Raw genomic sequence first — 17,663 nt, 5'->3', positions numbered from 1 at the left:
CCAATGCGTGGATAGTTTGTTTCTTTCTGTATATGTGTAGTCGTGAAGCGACATCATTATGTCATATGTACGGTACATTGTGGACTTGTATTTCACTGCTCGTTTCCCGCAAGTAATGGCCGATACCTCGCCAGTTGCTGCATTACCAACATAGATTTCCCAAGAATACTTTCTTCCTTTTTCTTTCTTTCTTTCTTTCGTTCTTTCTTTCTTTCTTTCTTTCTTTCTTTCTTTCTTAGTTTCTTTCTTTCTTTCTTATTTTTTTGTATCGTTATTGTCCATGTTTGAGAAAGGACAGCACTTTTCGTTGTCACATCGCCTCTCTCCACTACAGCGCTCGCGTTCGGGGCATATAGTATTTCCTCGAATCTAAGCCGATGTTTTTTTTTTTCGAAAAAAAAAAATAAAAACGGATGTGCGAAAGTAGGGGAGTCGGCTTAGACTCGAGTACAATGATTAAGTTTTTTTTTTTTTTTTTCTGGCCTTGCGAATTTCGGGGGTCGGCTTAGAATCGGGGCCTGCCTATAGATTCGAGTAAATACGGTATTGGTCTTTCGACATCAATTCAATCGCCCGGGTGCGGTCTGTGTAGTCCGTATATGCCATCTCTCTCTCTCTCTCTCTCGCACGCATGCCCGTCGTCGCTGTTGCGTAGTTGTGTCCTTGCACGACATTCATTTCTCCCGCGTGCACCTTCTATTGCGGCCGCGCGCCGGTTAATTTTGCTCCGACAGCAACATTATACGACTAAGCGATGTCGACTTCGGGAAACTGCGTGCAGCAGCTGCTTATACATAGGCGTCCTGTTCCTTCCATGACGTCGATTGGGTATGGCGCGGTCATTTAGCGAGTCCGGCTTTGTGTAGCTGAATCGACTGTGTGTGTATATATATATATATATATATATATATATATATATATATATATATATTATATATATATATATATATATATATATATATATATATATATACACGCGCGCGCGCTGATTTCTTTTTTTTTTTCCGCGTTCAGCGGAGACAACAGGAAAGCTGGTTACGGGAAATTGCACGCTTTCGTTATGCGCGTGATCGATCCGCGTTTATGTTTTTGTTTGTTTGTTTCGTTAGTGTTTTTGTTTGTTTGTTCTTTCAAGATATTGCATGGTATGCTAGTTGACGATTTCGTGGTCGGCGATCAGTGTTACGTATATAGGGAGTTGAGGCGAATAAGTCAAGAAGTTGCCTAATCGTTGGCCCCGATCGCGATCGAAAGTGTCCGTGCGACACGCTGTAAAGGAAAGCTATATACAGTCAAGATTTCCTCACAGGCTTTCTCTGGCCGCACTGCCTGTCGGCATCGCGCACTTAATCTTTGCACGACTACGCGCTGTTTACATTGCGGTGTGTGAGTATAGCCATGCGATAGTGTCATTTTCGTTTGTTTGATTTATCTTTCTCTCTCTCTCCGTGTCTCTTTCTTCCTTTTTCTCTTTTTTTTATCTGCTTCGACGGCTGTGAAAGCACGTGACGGAACGTGCTATAATAGAGACCTCGCAGTTCGGCGCATTGAGGTTATCTAAGCGTATACTCGATGCGGGTTACTCTATATCGTATATGCAGATCTCGATCGGAGTGTCTACGACCACGCTGCTCAGATATCTTGTCGGCAATCTGAGCACTCAGTGTTTGATAGTGTACAGATTTATGTCTTCGCCTGGAGGTGTGCATGTACAGCCAGGGTCGAACGTTTACGGGAAGTGGGTTCAATGAAAGAAAGTTGAATGTAAGCGTATAGTTTTGTCGAACAGCCGTTGAAATATTACATCATCACGCCACTACAGGTTGCGCAATGGAAATGCAGGTTGCATGCCCAAACTACATCGCTCACACTCGATTCTTCTTATACATAACTTGCAAGTGACGTCAGTTCCTGTCTTCCGTCCGCCATCACCGAGCACATACGTCTCAGTGGCCGCGCTGTGTTTACGTTCGTGCGCGGATCGTTCGGCGTAGTGCACGTGTTTTGATCGCTTGCCTTGCGCTTATGACGAACGAGAATTGTTCAGGACATTATGCAGCTTGCAGTGTCGTCAGTGGTGTCGCACGTAAACTTCGTACGAGTCTCGTACGGCGGCGATATCGCCGCCTGCATTTTGCGGCGCTCAAACTGCACAGATTTCGTCGCTGATTGCTGCATAAACCCATGGCCCAAAAACATGTTTGGCGCCCAGTCGGGGTTTGTTTCACCGAAGAGCTAAGAGGGCCTCCCGAAAACCAAGGCGCGATCGCTGTGTTCAATTTGGTGCTTCACGTTTGGACAAAAGTTGACCTCGCGCGTAACTACGTGGTGATACACTCGGCGAAAAGGTGAGGAGATTCGGAAGCATGCCTGTTATGAAGTGACACCCGCACACACAAACGTTGCACAGCGTCTGGGTCCTTCCTGTTTACGCGCTCATAAGCCATGTGCTCCGCTTCCCGGACAGCTCTTTCATGCGCGCATGGGTTTGTGATCACATTTGGCAAACAGTACGTCCCCGCGTCTGGTCTTTTCTTTTATTTATTGATTTACACTTCTCATGCAGCAGCCAAATGTCGCACAAATCGCCGTTGCGATGTGCAGCGTTCACGGGAAATGCGAGAGCCGCACAGCTTGAGTCGGTGTCGTCTGCTGCCATGTGCTCGGTAATGGCGGCGCATGCAGCGAAATCGTATCCCAGAGTTCCGCGGTGTGACGTAGTTGCAAGTTATGTATAGGCGAAAGCCTACAGTATGACAATTGGTCAAAAAGCCCCGGCGGCGTCCGGCGGCGTCGTGAACACGAGTGGTACCAAGAGTCTCCTCACGTTAAATACAAATATATTGATGCCGAGCGATTAAGAGTTGAAATTACAGTGAATTCAAAGTGAACTTAAAGTGAAACAATTTGTACAGTGCTGAGCAATATTGGCTGGAACACAGAATTCATTTTTATTCAAAAATTACTTGTAATAAACCTGTTCCCGTGTGACACCCGTATAAGATTGCCTCGCAGAGCATTGTCATTCGCCTTTGACCTCGTTAGCGTCAGCTGAAGGAAGCCGGTGACTTTTTGTTGAACCCGCATCCCGTAAACTTTTGACCCTGTGCGCGGAGTGCTCCCAGTGTGCCCTCAGTGTGCCTTAGTGACGCTTGTAAGCTTTGCACGTGCATCGTCGGTGGTCAGTGTGACTCCTGATATTTGGGACACCCTCGACCCAATTAGCCCGTCATCGCTGTGAGAAAAGCTAGTCTTATAGTCGCCGGCAAGACGTTGTTGCAGGAAATAGCCCTCGCTTCGCGCGCGTCTTTCCTCGTTGCAATTTGTAAACCGTCGCCGTCTGCTTTTCTTTGTCCATGCGACGTTAACGTTTACAGCGTGGTCGGCTCCCTCTGTAAATATAGTTCATTCATGTCATTTTTATGTTTTATTATTTTATGTTTCTGACTACGAGCTTGTTTGTTATTCTATTTCTATACCTCACTTTCACTCTCTCCCTCTTTGTGTGATGTGTGTTTGTTTACCTTCAACAGAAACGTCTGCACCTCGCGAGAAGATGTTCCTACTAAAAATAGACAATGCCACTCTCGTACAGTTCATAGTTTATAGGTAATCAAGTACTTGCAGACACATTGTTATCCGTCAAATAAACGAAAATAGCTCAAATAATACGCATTAAGATTGTGAAATATTCGGGCGCTCCATATAATAGCGATGATTTTTACTTGCCACTCGTTGCGGCAACCGACGCAACTCCGTAAAAGGCGACCGGCCGAGCTGTAGGGGACGGTTGTCGACACGTCGCAGTTGTGCCGCTCCCACGTGATCACCTTGAGCGCATGACCTCATGAGGCATTGTATAGACACCTGAGAAGCGAAGAGGCGTTGCAGCTTCAGAAATGCGCTTGCGTTAAACTTGGCATTTAGGTTGCTGTCTAGGTCCGCAAGCTGTATGCTTGTTTTTGCTATTTCGAGATCCCACACCTTCGTTTAAAGGGACACTAAAGTCAAGCATTAAATTAGTTTAGACGGATAAATTATGCTTTGAGAACTCTAGTGTCCGGAATTTCACCACCAGTGGTCTATCTATAGATGAGAAAATCAGTGTTTTATATTTCCAGCCACAATCTCCGATGTTGACGTCACGGATTTCAAAGTGTTTCGTCGTATTTTTGACATATTGGCTCGACGAAATTTCCCGCAACTCATTATGTTAAATATCTGGCTTCCTCAGAGGGCGATGTGCTTCATTTTCACCGACGGGGAACTACGTATAGGCCCTAGACCCTAGTAGACGCCTTCAAAAGTCTATGACATCACGGCGCTTGGTGCGAGAACTTCAAGGTGGCGTCGACACCCGCATTTTTTTTTTTTGCGCCTTTTCTCGCTTACCAAGCGTCTTCTCGCAGCAAGCGTGTTGTTTTTGGTATCGCCTATTAGTAATTTCTAATAAGGGAAAAATGGTTTTCCTGTTTAGTGTCCTTCAACGCAGGAAGGGAATATAGTGAAAAGTTTCGTGTCATTATATGTGCATGGTACAAAATGGAACAAAAGGGAAGAGTTAATACATCGACTGAGAAACAAAAAGACGGCTTTCGCCTTCTATAGTCGTCTTAAGGCTGTTTCACATGCCGCGATTGCAGCGATGAAAATCGCTCGGTTCGCTCTATTCGCTCTGTTCGCAACCGCCGCTAATGGCGGTTTCGTTTCACATGGACAGCGAATGGTCTGCGATTTTCGCTCTGCGACTGGCGCGGCGCGCAAAGTTGCTTGCTGCCGTTGTTTGTGGCAGACACTGTAATGTAATGTAACAATCTGTGCGTTATGATATTCTTAACTTTTCATCACCGGTAGCGAAGAACACGCCTGTCTTGTCATTTAAAAACACTTTACAATCTAAATTCACTTGAGAATACGCAACAACGGCCACAATCAAAACAAACTCGTTGGCGCAATTTCGACGGCTCGGCCGGGTCGGCGCAATTTCGACGGGTCTCAGCTGAAAAATCGCTCCGCCGCTGCGAACAGAGCGAAAAATTTCCACCATGTTGGTCGCTCGCCGCCGACCGCTGCGGCGAGAGCGATCGGCCGTTTTTTTCGCTGCGAGCGAATTCGCAGCCTGAAAATCGCTCTTTTTTGTGTCATGTGAAACGGCCTTTAGGCGAATTGCATGAGGAGCCTGTGAGTTTTCTAACGCTAATGTGCTGAATAATTTTTGTTCGAGACCACAATTTTATGTATATTTCTTTTTTATTAGCGAGGTGGTCGTATGCGAGTGTATAAAATTGTGGTCTGCAACAATGAACTCTTGTTGATAGTTTGTGCTTTGAGTGTCGTCGTCGTCTTGTTCCTTTTTGTGACCGTTCCCTTGCGCTATACAACCTCAAGACCAACAAAAATTGCAGGCACGAAGAAACGAGGACAAGAAATTACAGGACATGGTTGCCAACAAAAAAAATTGATGTATATGGAAAGAACACTGCATCCCAGGTAACCTCAGGCGCATGCGCGACTCACATTGATAAGCGCCGTAGCAGAATAAAAAACTGACCTCTAGTTATCAAATGCACTTTTTTAGACAACTCTTGATAACCGGAGGTCGTTTTTTATTCTGCTACGGTGCTTATCAGTGTGACTAGCGCATGCGCATGAAGTTACGTGGGATGCAGTGTTTTTTTTTTTTTCAATAAATCTTTTTTTTTTTTTTTTGCACCACTCCTGTCATTTCTTGTCCTCGTTCCTTCGTGCTTGCAATTTTTGTCAGAACATGCACCAACTAACCCAAGAACGAGATTTATTCACTGCAGGCCAAATTTCCACTCTCTTTGTTTGTGTTGGCGTCTTGGGTGAGCTCGGCGCGCTGCGCAGCTGATTCGTTCACCTCGCGTCGACGTTCCCGCCGCCATGCGCGCGCTAGGAGAGCGTGCGTTGATCTTTCGCGCGAGAACACGCGCGTGTGTACGAATGTCGACGGGGGAAGCCCTTGTGTGTCCTTCCTCTCTGTCTCTGCGCGGCAGCCTTGTTGCTGCTCGTCAGGAGGCCCTTTGTTTTCGCCGCGTAGCAGGGCGACCTTCCCCTTCCTCCCACGTGGCTCCTTTCCTCCTCTACTTCGCCTTTGCAGCAGCGCAGCTTCCTCCTTTCTTCCTGCTTGCCGTCAGCTGACCGCGATCACGCGCTTCTGGCTTCCTTCCTCGCCCAATGCCGAGGCCCGTGAAGAGGCAGAGAGTGCGGAGAACGCGGTCGCAGCGTAGTACTTCCGTGTTTTCCGCCGCCCAACGCGTGTCACTGCGTCGACGACGTTAAGAAACGTCGGCTTGCGGAACGGACAAGGGCGTCGCATCTGTCGCGGCTGCGTCGAATCTCCGGTGCATACAGGGTTGTGATGCGGCCATCTTGGAGCATAGGTTGTAGTGCAAACAATTCAAGGGAAGCCATGCCTCTGTCTTTTTGTGTGTTCAATCATCCTTTGCTGCGACGTAGCCTCAGTCGCAGAGAGAGAGAGAGAGAGAGGAGAGAACAACTTTATGAAAATGCCTGCAGGGAGCAAACAGAAAAAAAAAAGTCCGAAGCCCTTGCCCTATTGACAAAATGGGGGCGAGCGAAGTTTACGTCTGCGGGCCTTTCTTTCTTTCTTTCTTTCTTTCTTTCTTTCTTTCTTTCTTTCTTTCTTTCTTTCTTTCTTTCTTTCTTTCTTTCTTTCTTTCTTTCTTTCTTTCTTTCTCAATGCGCAATGCTCCCCCTTAACTTTTTTCCTCCCTCCATGCCGGGAATCGGACCTTAATCCACGCGCTCAGCAGCTCTGGACACTTCAGTTGCTACAGGCAACAACGACGGTCATGCGTTCATATCGAGGCAACAACGAAATGTGGCAACGTGAAATGACCAGTGACCTCGATAAAACATCAGATTGTCACATCAGAAACGGCTGATCACCTATAAGCCCACGATCGTGAGAACACCAATTGTTGGAAAACGGCGCATACAAATGCGTACATTGCATGGGGATGGAAAGAAACGCGAACAGTGCGGCATCTACATCCTCTGCTGTTCCGCATTTCTTTTGAAGCGGTTGTAGCTTGGATGGTGATAAAAGGCCAATAGGGTCATCCATGATACAATCAAGAACCATTCTAGCATCATCTTTATTGCCACCAAGGTCAGAGCGTGATGAAAACAGCGCGCCGCGCTGTTCGCGTTTCTTTCCATCCCCCATCTATATGACCGGCGAACATTCAAGGGCCGCACTTCTGTACACTCGCCGAGGACGGGTTTTTTGCGGAGACCAATGCCCCCACAGCTCGTAACAAGCTTCGCTTGACACCCCCCCCCCCCCCCCCCCATGTTCATAACTTGTATACGTTCGATAGTAATCCGGATTGCCTCACTGTATGCTGTGGGCCTTTAACGAAATCGCGTGGTTTTTGGACGCAGGAAAAGCGTTCTTATTAATTTTCGAACTCCCCCGAATGCACATGAAAGTCCCGGGGCTTCCTTTGCCAATGTATTTAGTCAAGAGATATATCTGTGGACATTTTGTAAGTGTGCAAGCAGCTCCCCTCCCCCCCTTTTTTTTTTCACTGCAGCCCAGGCCGCTTCACCCCAGGTCACTTACACCCCAGATCATTTGCGTACGCACGCTCTTGCGTTCCTTTGTACTCACAGCTGCACCCTAGGAGAATACAAAGGAACGCAAGGGCTTACGTACGCAAGCAGCTTTGGGGCTCCGGCGCTAAAGCTCTCTAATGTAAGCGTTCAGCCTCTTGGGCTCAACGCACGATGTTCATTGACAGCCGCAGCCCCCGTTGCTTACAACTCCCTTCTTGTGTAATCCCCCGGGTACCCGCGATTTACCCCTCGCCGCACCACTAAAACAGAAACGGCTGGTGGCGACGTTGTGGCCGCCATGGTAATACCGAGTCAACCAGCATATAGCGAAGATAATCTGCTCGGTAATCCGTGGTGCGATCTTGTACGCGTTACAAAATAAACACGGAGGCGTGGCAGTACATCCAGCCGCACGTGACCGCACGCGAATGGCCCATTTGAACCGCGACAGACGTCACGGCTCTGCATTGACCAATCGCGTGCGGTCACGTGCGGCTGGTTGTCATGCCACGCCTCCGTGTTTATTTTGTAACGCGTACAAGATCGCACCACAGATCGGCTTATCGACAGCAGGTCAGCCCCATATAGCTCGATCGAGGCCGCGCGTAATGTGCAGGCCATCTGTTGCAGACATATTTATTTTATATGTATAGACAAACACGAAACGAAGCGCGTACTTGTAAACAACGCTTGACAGCAGCGTCTTGGGTTGTGCGCCTGACGTAGCTTGTCAGAGCGCATGTTATTTCTTCGCAGCATGCAGCAGTTGCCATGGTGTGCTGCGTCGCGATAAAAACATGTCACTCATGCCTGGAGTCAGTTAAACACCTTCAGAGGAGTTCAAGGGCGGCCAACACTGTTTTACTTGGGGCGCGCACGTCCTTCTGCTACGCAACAATGATAATCGTCTCGTCATCTGTAGCTTGCTTGCGTCTTCTTTCTGGAAATCGTCGTGTTCACTACTTTCATATCAAGAGTGCTACGTCACCCTGATAACCGCCGCCGCCGGGCTTTACGACGTCGCCGCTGGAATGTGCGAGTTATAGCAATGTTCGCTTAAAAACGCCTCAGAGGGGGAGCATTTTTGTAGGGTACAGCAGAATCTGCTTCGCGAAGGCTTCGCACCACGTATATATGGGAGGGAGAGAATAAGAACAAAAGAAATGCAGAGAGGTTAACCGGGGCTGAGCCCGGTATGCGCTACCCTTCAGTGCGGAAGAAGAGTTAGAGAGGAGGAGAGAAAAGTCACTCTTTCAGCCGACGTAACAGTTCCGCGTCTGGTATCACGAACGGCGAACCAGTACCCGGTACCATTGACAAAACGCAACAGCGCTTTCGTTACCTTTCGGAACGGTGATGGGCAGTCCCATGGTCCTAATAGCTTTTCGAAAGTGAAAGCGGTTCCGTCCGGTTGATTAAGAGCAGTGCGGAGGTGAAGCCTCTCGTTTGCGTAAGTCGGGCAGTCGCACAAAAGGGGCTCAATAGTTTCATCGACGGCACAGTCTTTGCGCTCGGCGTTGTCGGCCATCTCGATCTTAAATGAGTATAGCGTTGGTGAATGCACACCCAGACGCAGACGGCACGACCCTGTATCTTCCTCCCGGGAAAGATAGCCGCAGTCGTAGAGATGGGTCGAGAGAATACAATCGATGGTGTGTGAACTTTGATGTTTGCTACTTCAGCAGTGTCGTGTGGATTTCACAGTGCGCTTTAGATCTGCCGCGATTAATTACTTATAAAAGAAATCCCGGTCCGGTATAGCGCGCGTTCTTTCCACGAAACGTCATTTCATGTTTACATTCTATTTTCCACGAAACGTGGTATAATCGTTGGCCCAGACCGTTCGTGACGCAAGTGGCGAGGAGGAAGGGAAGGGCTCTCTCTCTCTTGTCGCACGAGCTTTCTCTCTAACCTCGTCCTGCACTTTCTCTCGCGCGACCGACAACGCGCATGGGGAGATGCATGAGCTCGTGATCCGGCGACGACCGCTGCTTAGCTGGCCTGGCTCTATCTGTGACGTATGCCGCGTGCCTACGAGATTTCGTCAGGTGTGTGTGACGTCACGACTACCGCGTGTGGCGACTTTCGTTGCCGCGTTTCGCAAGGGGCCGCTGCTCTTGTTATGTATATATATTTTTTATCCAGCTTGCCGGGGAAGCCGCCTACGAAGACGCCTCTCTGTCTGCCTGGCTTCTTTCGTATCATTATTTTAGAAGCGGATATTGTTACTGAAGACATTCAAAACTTGGTCTGGTTCGTTGAACATTATATATAAAAAAAAAGCCAGCGCACAATCACGACATATAGAACAGAAGAAAAAAAAAAGACGCCACCATCTGCGTCGTAACTGTGGGCTTTTTTTTTTTTCACAGTGTTACGAAGACCTCTCTCACTGTCTTTTTTCTTTATTTTATTTCTTTCCTTAGTACTATTTTTCTGCGCGTTTCTTGAAGACGTGTGCTTATAAGACTGCCGTTGCAACTTAACCTCATCATTGAATGCGCAACAGTATAGACAGGGCAAGAGACCGAAACAACACGAGCGCCAAATCCCAACTTAGTCCCTATCTAGTGTTGCGCATTCAATGACGAATCAGTACCAACTCGCCCACGATTCAGTTCGTTTGCAACAACCTGCCCGTGCCTTCAGGCTGGTGGGGTGGTTCTTTATCGGCCAACCGTGCTCGCTCAGCAGGCACGAGGTCCCTTTGATTGCGTTGTATTCCTTCTTAAGTTCTCTCTCTCCTCACTTACCGTTCCACGGCGCGTGGAGATCATGCGACTTTACGAGTCGGAAGGCGTCCCCCCTCCCCCCCCCTCCCTTTTTTTTTCGGCGCCTCCTCACGTGCATCTTGTGGTGTACGTCGCTAGCACCCTAACTGTCGTGCATGCGAAGTGATCCACGATGACGCTTTTCGACAACGTACGAGCGTACAGTTCACTCCCTCTTGTGAGGTCATACGATGGATGAAGAAACCCCGTTTCGCTGCACGTCATTATAGGGCAAGGACGGAGTGGGGTGGGAGGGTGAGGGGGTGGTCTCGTTATTTCGCGGGGCTGGCGAAATCCCGCGTGAGCACTCTGATCACGGGCTCAGCTAATAGCCCTGCAAGTTTTCCGCGAGTCGATCCTACTGCTTGGCCCACACTACAGCTGACAAATGTCGTTTAAATTTTATTTAATAATAATAATAATAATAATAATAATAATAATAATAATAATAATAATATCGTTTTACGGGCCACACCACGATATGATTCGGCACGCCGTAGCGAAGGTCTTTGGAATTTATTTATTTATTTATTTATTTATTTATTTATTTATTTATTTATTTATTTATTTATTTATTTATTTATTTATGCATTCTGCGACGCAATAAGCGCTGTGGCAGAAGTGAGTTTGCGGAGGTAATTATACACAGAAAAGGTAATAACAACCTCTTCGTCCCACTTCTTCAGCAAACTACGCAAGAGCGAAATGCTCACTGTCATTGAAAACGCGTGCCTTCGTGACATTAAGGTTACGAAGAAAAATCAAGTACGCGTGTCAGTATAAATGAAATAAATAAACAATTTTTCCTCAGAATCACGTTAGTATTCCGCCTACGCTTATGCATGTTTTTTTTTTGCATATATTTTTCTGACGTTTTTGTATGTTTATCATTCGTGCTACTCGTTAAGCGTTTCGTTAATTAGTGTATTCCTTTTCGAGTTTTCTGTGTACATACGTTGTGTGTGACACGTGAATTGTCACTTCGTTTTGCGCCGATCATGGTTTTTCCCTTTACTTACTGCTGTTCTTAGTTCTGGCTTCCCCGGGTTTCCCGGTAATCTTCACATGTACACTTATGGTTCGGTTCTTACGCGGGGCTGAATTCATGAGCACACGCTGTGCATACGACTGTCGTCATTGGAGTCATTGCACTCTTCACTGACGGGATATACAGGATGCGTGCAGACCACTTATACGAGTTTTGCAGCGAAAGCTTCCTGCGAAACTGCGGGAGGGAACAATCTGCAGCCGCGACGAACAGGCGACGTATATGGTGGTCGGAGACGTGGGCATTGCGTGCACATGACGTCAGCATCATTGCGTATTACCATTACCGACATACGGGGTTAGAAATTTTCAGGATGACGAGAAAAACACGAGAAAAAAAAGTTAACGACAACGCAGAGTGCGATGGAAAGAGAAAAATTGCCCGCGTATCTGCGTGCGTCGCTGCAAATGTCGTCTAAAGACGATAGAAGAGGCGCTGCGTGAGATATGGACGCCATCTGGCAATACGTCGGGAAACATGAGTGCTGTACATGTATTGCGGGCTGGTATAGTCCCGGCGCAGCAGCTTTCTTTCTTTCTTTCTTTCTTTCTTTCTTTCTTTCTTTCTTTCTTTCTTTCTTTCTTTCTTTCTTTCTTTCTTTCTTTCTTTCTTTCTTTCTTTCTTTCTTTCTTTCTTTCTTTCTTTCTTTCTTTCTTTCTTTCCTTTTCTTTCGCGTTTAGCAGTGCTCCCTCCTAACTTTTTCCTTTCTCCTTGCCAGGCATTGAACCTTCCCCGACGCGCTTAGCAGGCAACACTTCAGTTGCTACAGGCAACACCGACGGTCATGCGTTCATATCCAGGCAACAATGAGACGTGGCAAGTTGAAATAACCAGTGACCTCGATAAAAGATGCATATTTCCATATCAGCTGAACGGCTGGTCTTCGGCAAGCCCACGATCGAGAGAGCATTAGTTACCGGAAGACGGCGCATATATGTATACGAAGACGGCGCATGTATGTATAGTCGCATTTCTGTACACTCGCCAGCGCCGGGTTTTTCGCGAACTATGCCGCCGTCACCGATATGTGTAACTCATAGGAGTTTCACACCCCTTTAACGGCCTTTATTTTGTACGCAACACACAGCGTAAAGAGTCACCGAGCCTCTATAGGTCTCTCTAAGCAAGGTCTTCCGGACGGTTCAGATGACAGTTGCTTGGCGCCCACTCATCGTCGTTGTCGTCGGCCTTCCGGGATTCCTCCAGAAGGACGCGAAGAGAGTTAGGCCTCGTCAGCGTTGGCACACACACGCGCTCACGCTCGTACTCGGGCGCCGGTTCCCAAGGTTACCCACGTTCGCGTATATAGCTGTACACACTGACTGCGTGCCGCCTGGCGCGCGTGACACGCATACCGAAAGGTCGTACAGCAGCTGCTCCAGCCATATATGCCTTTGTGTACACACTCGTCAGCTGCGCGACTGCTGCGTATGTCGGCTCAGTATCGTACGATCGGATCACGCGATCTTCCTTCTTTTTTTTTTCTATTTTCATCACTTTCCCCTCTTCTTTGCTGTTGTTTCAAGTGAGCTGTAAAAAAGTTCGACTTCGAAGTGACGCACGAAACTGGCCGCCATGGCTGCGTACACTCTAAGCAAAAAAAAAAAATAAGAGAGAGAGAGAGAGAGAGAATGTGTAACCCTTTCTGGCCGGTCTTTAAAAGAGACACGTTATAACTGTATTGCGGGTCACACGACTCTTCGAACAATGATCTCCAAATGGAGTTCACGTGACTCTTTAAAGAGAGTCATATACGTGGCAAGTCAGGACTCAGAAGAAAATGAAAAAGGGTCGAAGCTAGGACTCTGACTCTTTTTACCAGTGCCGGTATAATCTTCAGGTTAGCTTCGTTTTCGCCAATATATATCGTATCGGTCGAGCTTCCAAGCAAGAAATACGCTAAAGTCACTTTTCTTTTCTTTTTTTTTTTATCTAACGGCCGTTGCCGCCAGCCTCGCCATTCCGCGCATTTCGTCTTCCTCATCTTCTATCTGAGCCAGTATCCCGCTCGCATTCCATTTACCCCGTAGCAATTAATATGCTCGCACTTGAGAGGTTGTAAGGGGGCTGCACAGTTCTCGTGTTACACGCTCATCAAAGTGCTATCGCGGGCGCTGTCATATCAATTAGCGAACGTGTCATAAGAAGAATACACAGGCAGCGTCGCCTCAAATGAGGCCATTGCTCCCTTATCATATAGTGACTCTCTTACCGTTAAGACTGTGTCAATAAATCGGAATGGCTGTATTGGGCTCGATTGCCTTCGGGGACTGCATTATATCAATTGTAGCGACTCGAACTTCATTAGTTCATTTTGCCCTTCGTCGTGAGCTCGATTGCAGTCAAGCCTGCAGTCAAGGCTGCATAGATAAGATTAGAAAAAATCAGCTGGCTTGTTACAGAATGCAGCCCCACTCGAGATGACGTAGATAAATGCTCATTGCAAAGGTGGGTAAAACGAAGTCTTTGTCTGTGAATAACAGTCGCGAGTGCTTCACGCTTCACTCCACCAGGCGCCATAATGACCTTGAAACGTGCTGTTGAAGGTTCGCCTTGTATTCATAGTTGTATTTAAGTCCATTGGAAAGTGGGAAGGGGGGGGGGGGGGCATCACTACTTCTCAAAACTGCATGCATCAGTATGTTATGCTGGATCATGCATGTCGGAGTATCGTAGAGTAATTTTGACTACGGGCTGTTTTCTTTTTCTTTTTTATTGGCGCGAGCGTCGAGTGACACTTTTGCTCTCTCTTACAAGCGCTTCCGGTCGAGCACTTATTTCTGGTTTCCCGGATACCCAGAAAAAGTCCCCCAAAAAGATAAAACCGACACGAAGTCGATGGTTTTGGTTTAAGTTGAGAGTTACATTGGATTCGTGTGACATCGGAGCATTATTTTACTTCAGGCCGATTCACTGTTAGGATAATTAATCAACGTCAATTGAATGGGTCGATTGAAATAGCAGACGATTTTCTTGTGAGCAGCTGGGATCATTGCGGCACCTGGCGGAGCAGATCTCACCTACGTGCTTCTTTCTGCGTGGCCTCTGAGATTCGCTTCGACAGCACAACGAAACACAAAGTTACCCCAGGCAATACACCGGGGAACGCGAATAGCTGACGTGAGAGTGCCGCTACCAGGCACCTAACCCTTACAAGAATAAATGTAGACAGTCTAGGGACTGTCTAAACCCATTTTTAGACAGTCCATGTAGAATGTCTAAATGCATTTTTGTAAGGGAAGGGAAGGATTAGGGTCGCCTCCAGGTCTTCGCGGGCCTCCTCCGTCTACCTTTCTGTTGCGGGGTATGACGATGTGGCGAGATATGTTGACCTTTAATGCAACGTCTCTCAAGCATATTCCTTTTAGACGCCGCCTGTGAAGAAATGTCTGTAAGTGCGTCAAATCGATACAATGCTATTTCAAGGCCCTCGACATAAAATAATGTCGTATCTACGTTAATTTATCGGTGTTATGGTAATCATTCCTAATTGTTATGTAAATAAATACCTATTTATTCTGAAGACATTCGTGCTCTGTTTCTGCATAAGTAGACTGGAGTCTGAGACTAGAAATATAGCGCAAATTCGTTTTCGGTTATGTCCATGTTTGAACAAAGAAATAATAGTTTTGACGTGCATGGTCGCGGGAAGCGGCACGTCAAACGACTTGTCGAATATGATAGTGTCTTCAGCAAAGTGGTCGTAATATGCAGGAGGTTCAATTCATCCAAAGCTCAATGTATCTTGCTCTTTCTTAGCCCCTAGTCGATATAAATAGCAAAAACAAGTGGTCTCAAAGGGATACAGATGTCTTCCTTAGCTAGTCGCTTCGCACAGGTCGTTTGCGTGTATAACCAAGGTGCAAGGCGGGTGCATTTTGTGTGGATAAACGAAAAGGTTGTGCGTCTGCATGCCGATTTTTAGTTACACTTCGATTCTGTGCAGAATCGAAATTTCTGATGATGTGGCCGCTGACATTTCAAAAAGACTAAAATAACGGCAATGGGATGAATTGAATTTCAATGAGGTGATCGACGTGTCTGCCATAATTTTCTTTGTCTACGTGGACTGAATTCTTATTCTCATGTACAGAAGTGCTTTCTTTTTTTCCTTCTCGTTTTGTTTCCATCGGAACGTAATAGCGTGTGCCTGGATTTGCAGTTATTTATTTATTTATTTATTTATTTATTTATTTATTTATTTATTTATTTGTTTATTTATTTATTTATTCTTTTTTCTGAAGTCCTCATCGGAATGCGGCCACTGCAGGCGGTACTGCAGCACTGATGACATTGAACTCGGAATATACAGCCTAATAAATAGTGGAGGGGGGGGGGGGGCGTAGACGCTGTGATCCTCTTTATACCTTTCTTCTCCTTCAAGGCTTCGACGGACACCGGTCCGGCCGGAAAGAAGCGGTAAACAAAAGGCGACGGTGGGGACCACAATAGAAAAGCAATGTATTGACTTTCTGGCACCCAGAACGGGTGCCTTGTGAACGAGGCTCCCGTTGTGATGGTCGAAACATCAATACATCGTTGTTTTCTCTTGTGGTCGCCACCCTCGCCTTTTATTCACCGCTTCCTCATGCAGCAGTGACCCCGTATATATCGCTATGTAATCCACTCTGCATGCATTTTAACGCCGTGGCGAGGGCAAACCCCGGATATGACCGGTGATCACTAGCAGACCACGTGATGCAATGCAGGATGCCTAATGTGCCACCTGACTATAATGCGCGCCACTGCTGCGGCTCCAAAATCTTTTTTCTTCGACCACGCGCGCGCGCTAACCTTGTTCCACGCTTTGCCTGCGGCGTGAAATCGCATTACGTCTACCGCCGTCGTTGGCGCTGCGGTAGGGTGGCACTAATTAACTCCCTCAAGGTTCGGCTCATTACTGGCTCATTTGCCACGTAGAGTGGCCAAGCTCTTCTGTAATGCTCACGCGCGTGTTCGAGAAGGACGCGGTGTGTCTCAGTGCGCGGCTGCACACGTTACGGAAAGGTCGCGGGTTCGTCCTCTCTATCGCGGTGACGCGCGTTGTGTCTTACGTTCGCCTCCGGCAGTGCGGTTTGGCTTCGTTGTAAAAGGGTCTTGAATAGAACAAGTAACTGCGAGCTCAAAAAAAAAATTATGAAAAAATCGTGGGGTGATGCGTTGTCGTTCGTTCGCCTCCCTTGTACAAAGATTTAGGTGCGCATTAAAGAAGCCCAAGTGGTAAATAATAATTTGGAGTCCCCCGGTACGGCGTACGGTAATATCGTGGCTTTGGCACGTGAAGCACGATAAATTATTATTATTATTATTATTATTATTATTATTATTATTATTATTATTATTATTATTATTATTATTATTATTATTATTATTATTATTATTATTATTATTATTATTATCAGAAAAAATTATGCACTGGCGAGCTCGAAGCGTCGTTTACATTCGTTGTACCTAATTCACATTTGTGTGCATCGATGGACAAATGAAACGCGAACAGGAAATTACGGAAGAACGCTTTTTATTTAGCCCTTGAAATATTTTGCACGCAGTGCAAATACTCAGGTGTCCTTGTCGTATTTGGTCGTATTTGCGCTGTGTCTGTCCAAGAACCATTACCAACTAGCCCAGTTATATGTTCTTAGTTGGCCCTGACTTGTTTATATTTCAGCGGTCATGGACTATGTATGTTACATAGGCTGCATGACAGGATGTTACCTGGGGTCTCGAGCTAGCAGATATAGAGAAGTTTGTACATACAGTGACCGCCAGCCTGTACGTTTTATCCGTGTGAAGCTATACACGTCATGCATAGTTCAGAACCGCATTTAGTCCACTGAGTGTGCGCTGCACGTATATTAATGTCACTCTGCTCTAAACAGCTGCCCATATTTTTCGAGGCTGCACATGCACAGCGAAGGCGACGACCGCTTAGCAACACCACAGCCGGTAAACACAGGTGTCTTACGGGTGCGTATGTAAGTAGGCGCGGCAGTGTTGACATACGCGGGACGCAGAAACAAACAGACAAGCAAAAACAAGCTGTCCTTGAAGTTGCGTGCAGTCGCATTTCACTGCGGAGGGAGCGCAGTGGCACGGCCTTCCGTCCACATGAACGACGTCGTTCGTGAGACTCCCTAATTACGACGTCCACGGGAGGACACGCTCGCATAAGAAATGAAACGTTGGCCGGCCATCTGTATATATATAATATATATACAGGTAAGCGGCCAGGCGGGCAT

At 46.9% G+C, this 17,663-nt stretch overlaps 1 protein-coding gene across 2 annotated transcripts in view; it reads left to right on the top strand.

The window, feature by feature from the left end:
- LOC119374315 (phosphatidate phosphatase LPIN1) overlaps positions 1 to 17,663 on the top strand; it is a 123,462-nt gene that overhangs the window by 49,201 nt on the left and 56,598 nt on the right. The window lies entirely within an intron of this gene.

The sequence above is a fragment of the Rhipicephalus sanguineus genome, chromosome 11, assembly GCF_013339695.2.
Source record: "Rhipicephalus sanguineus isolate Rsan-2018 chromosome 11, BIME_Rsan_1.4, whole genome shotgun sequence".
In the NCBI taxonomy this organism is placed as follows: domain Eukaryota; kingdom Metazoa; phylum Arthropoda; class Arachnida; order Ixodida; family Ixodidae; genus Rhipicephalus; species Rhipicephalus sanguineus.
Note: the sequence above shows the minus strand (reverse complement) of the source record. Positions and strands in the feature narration are given on the sequence as shown.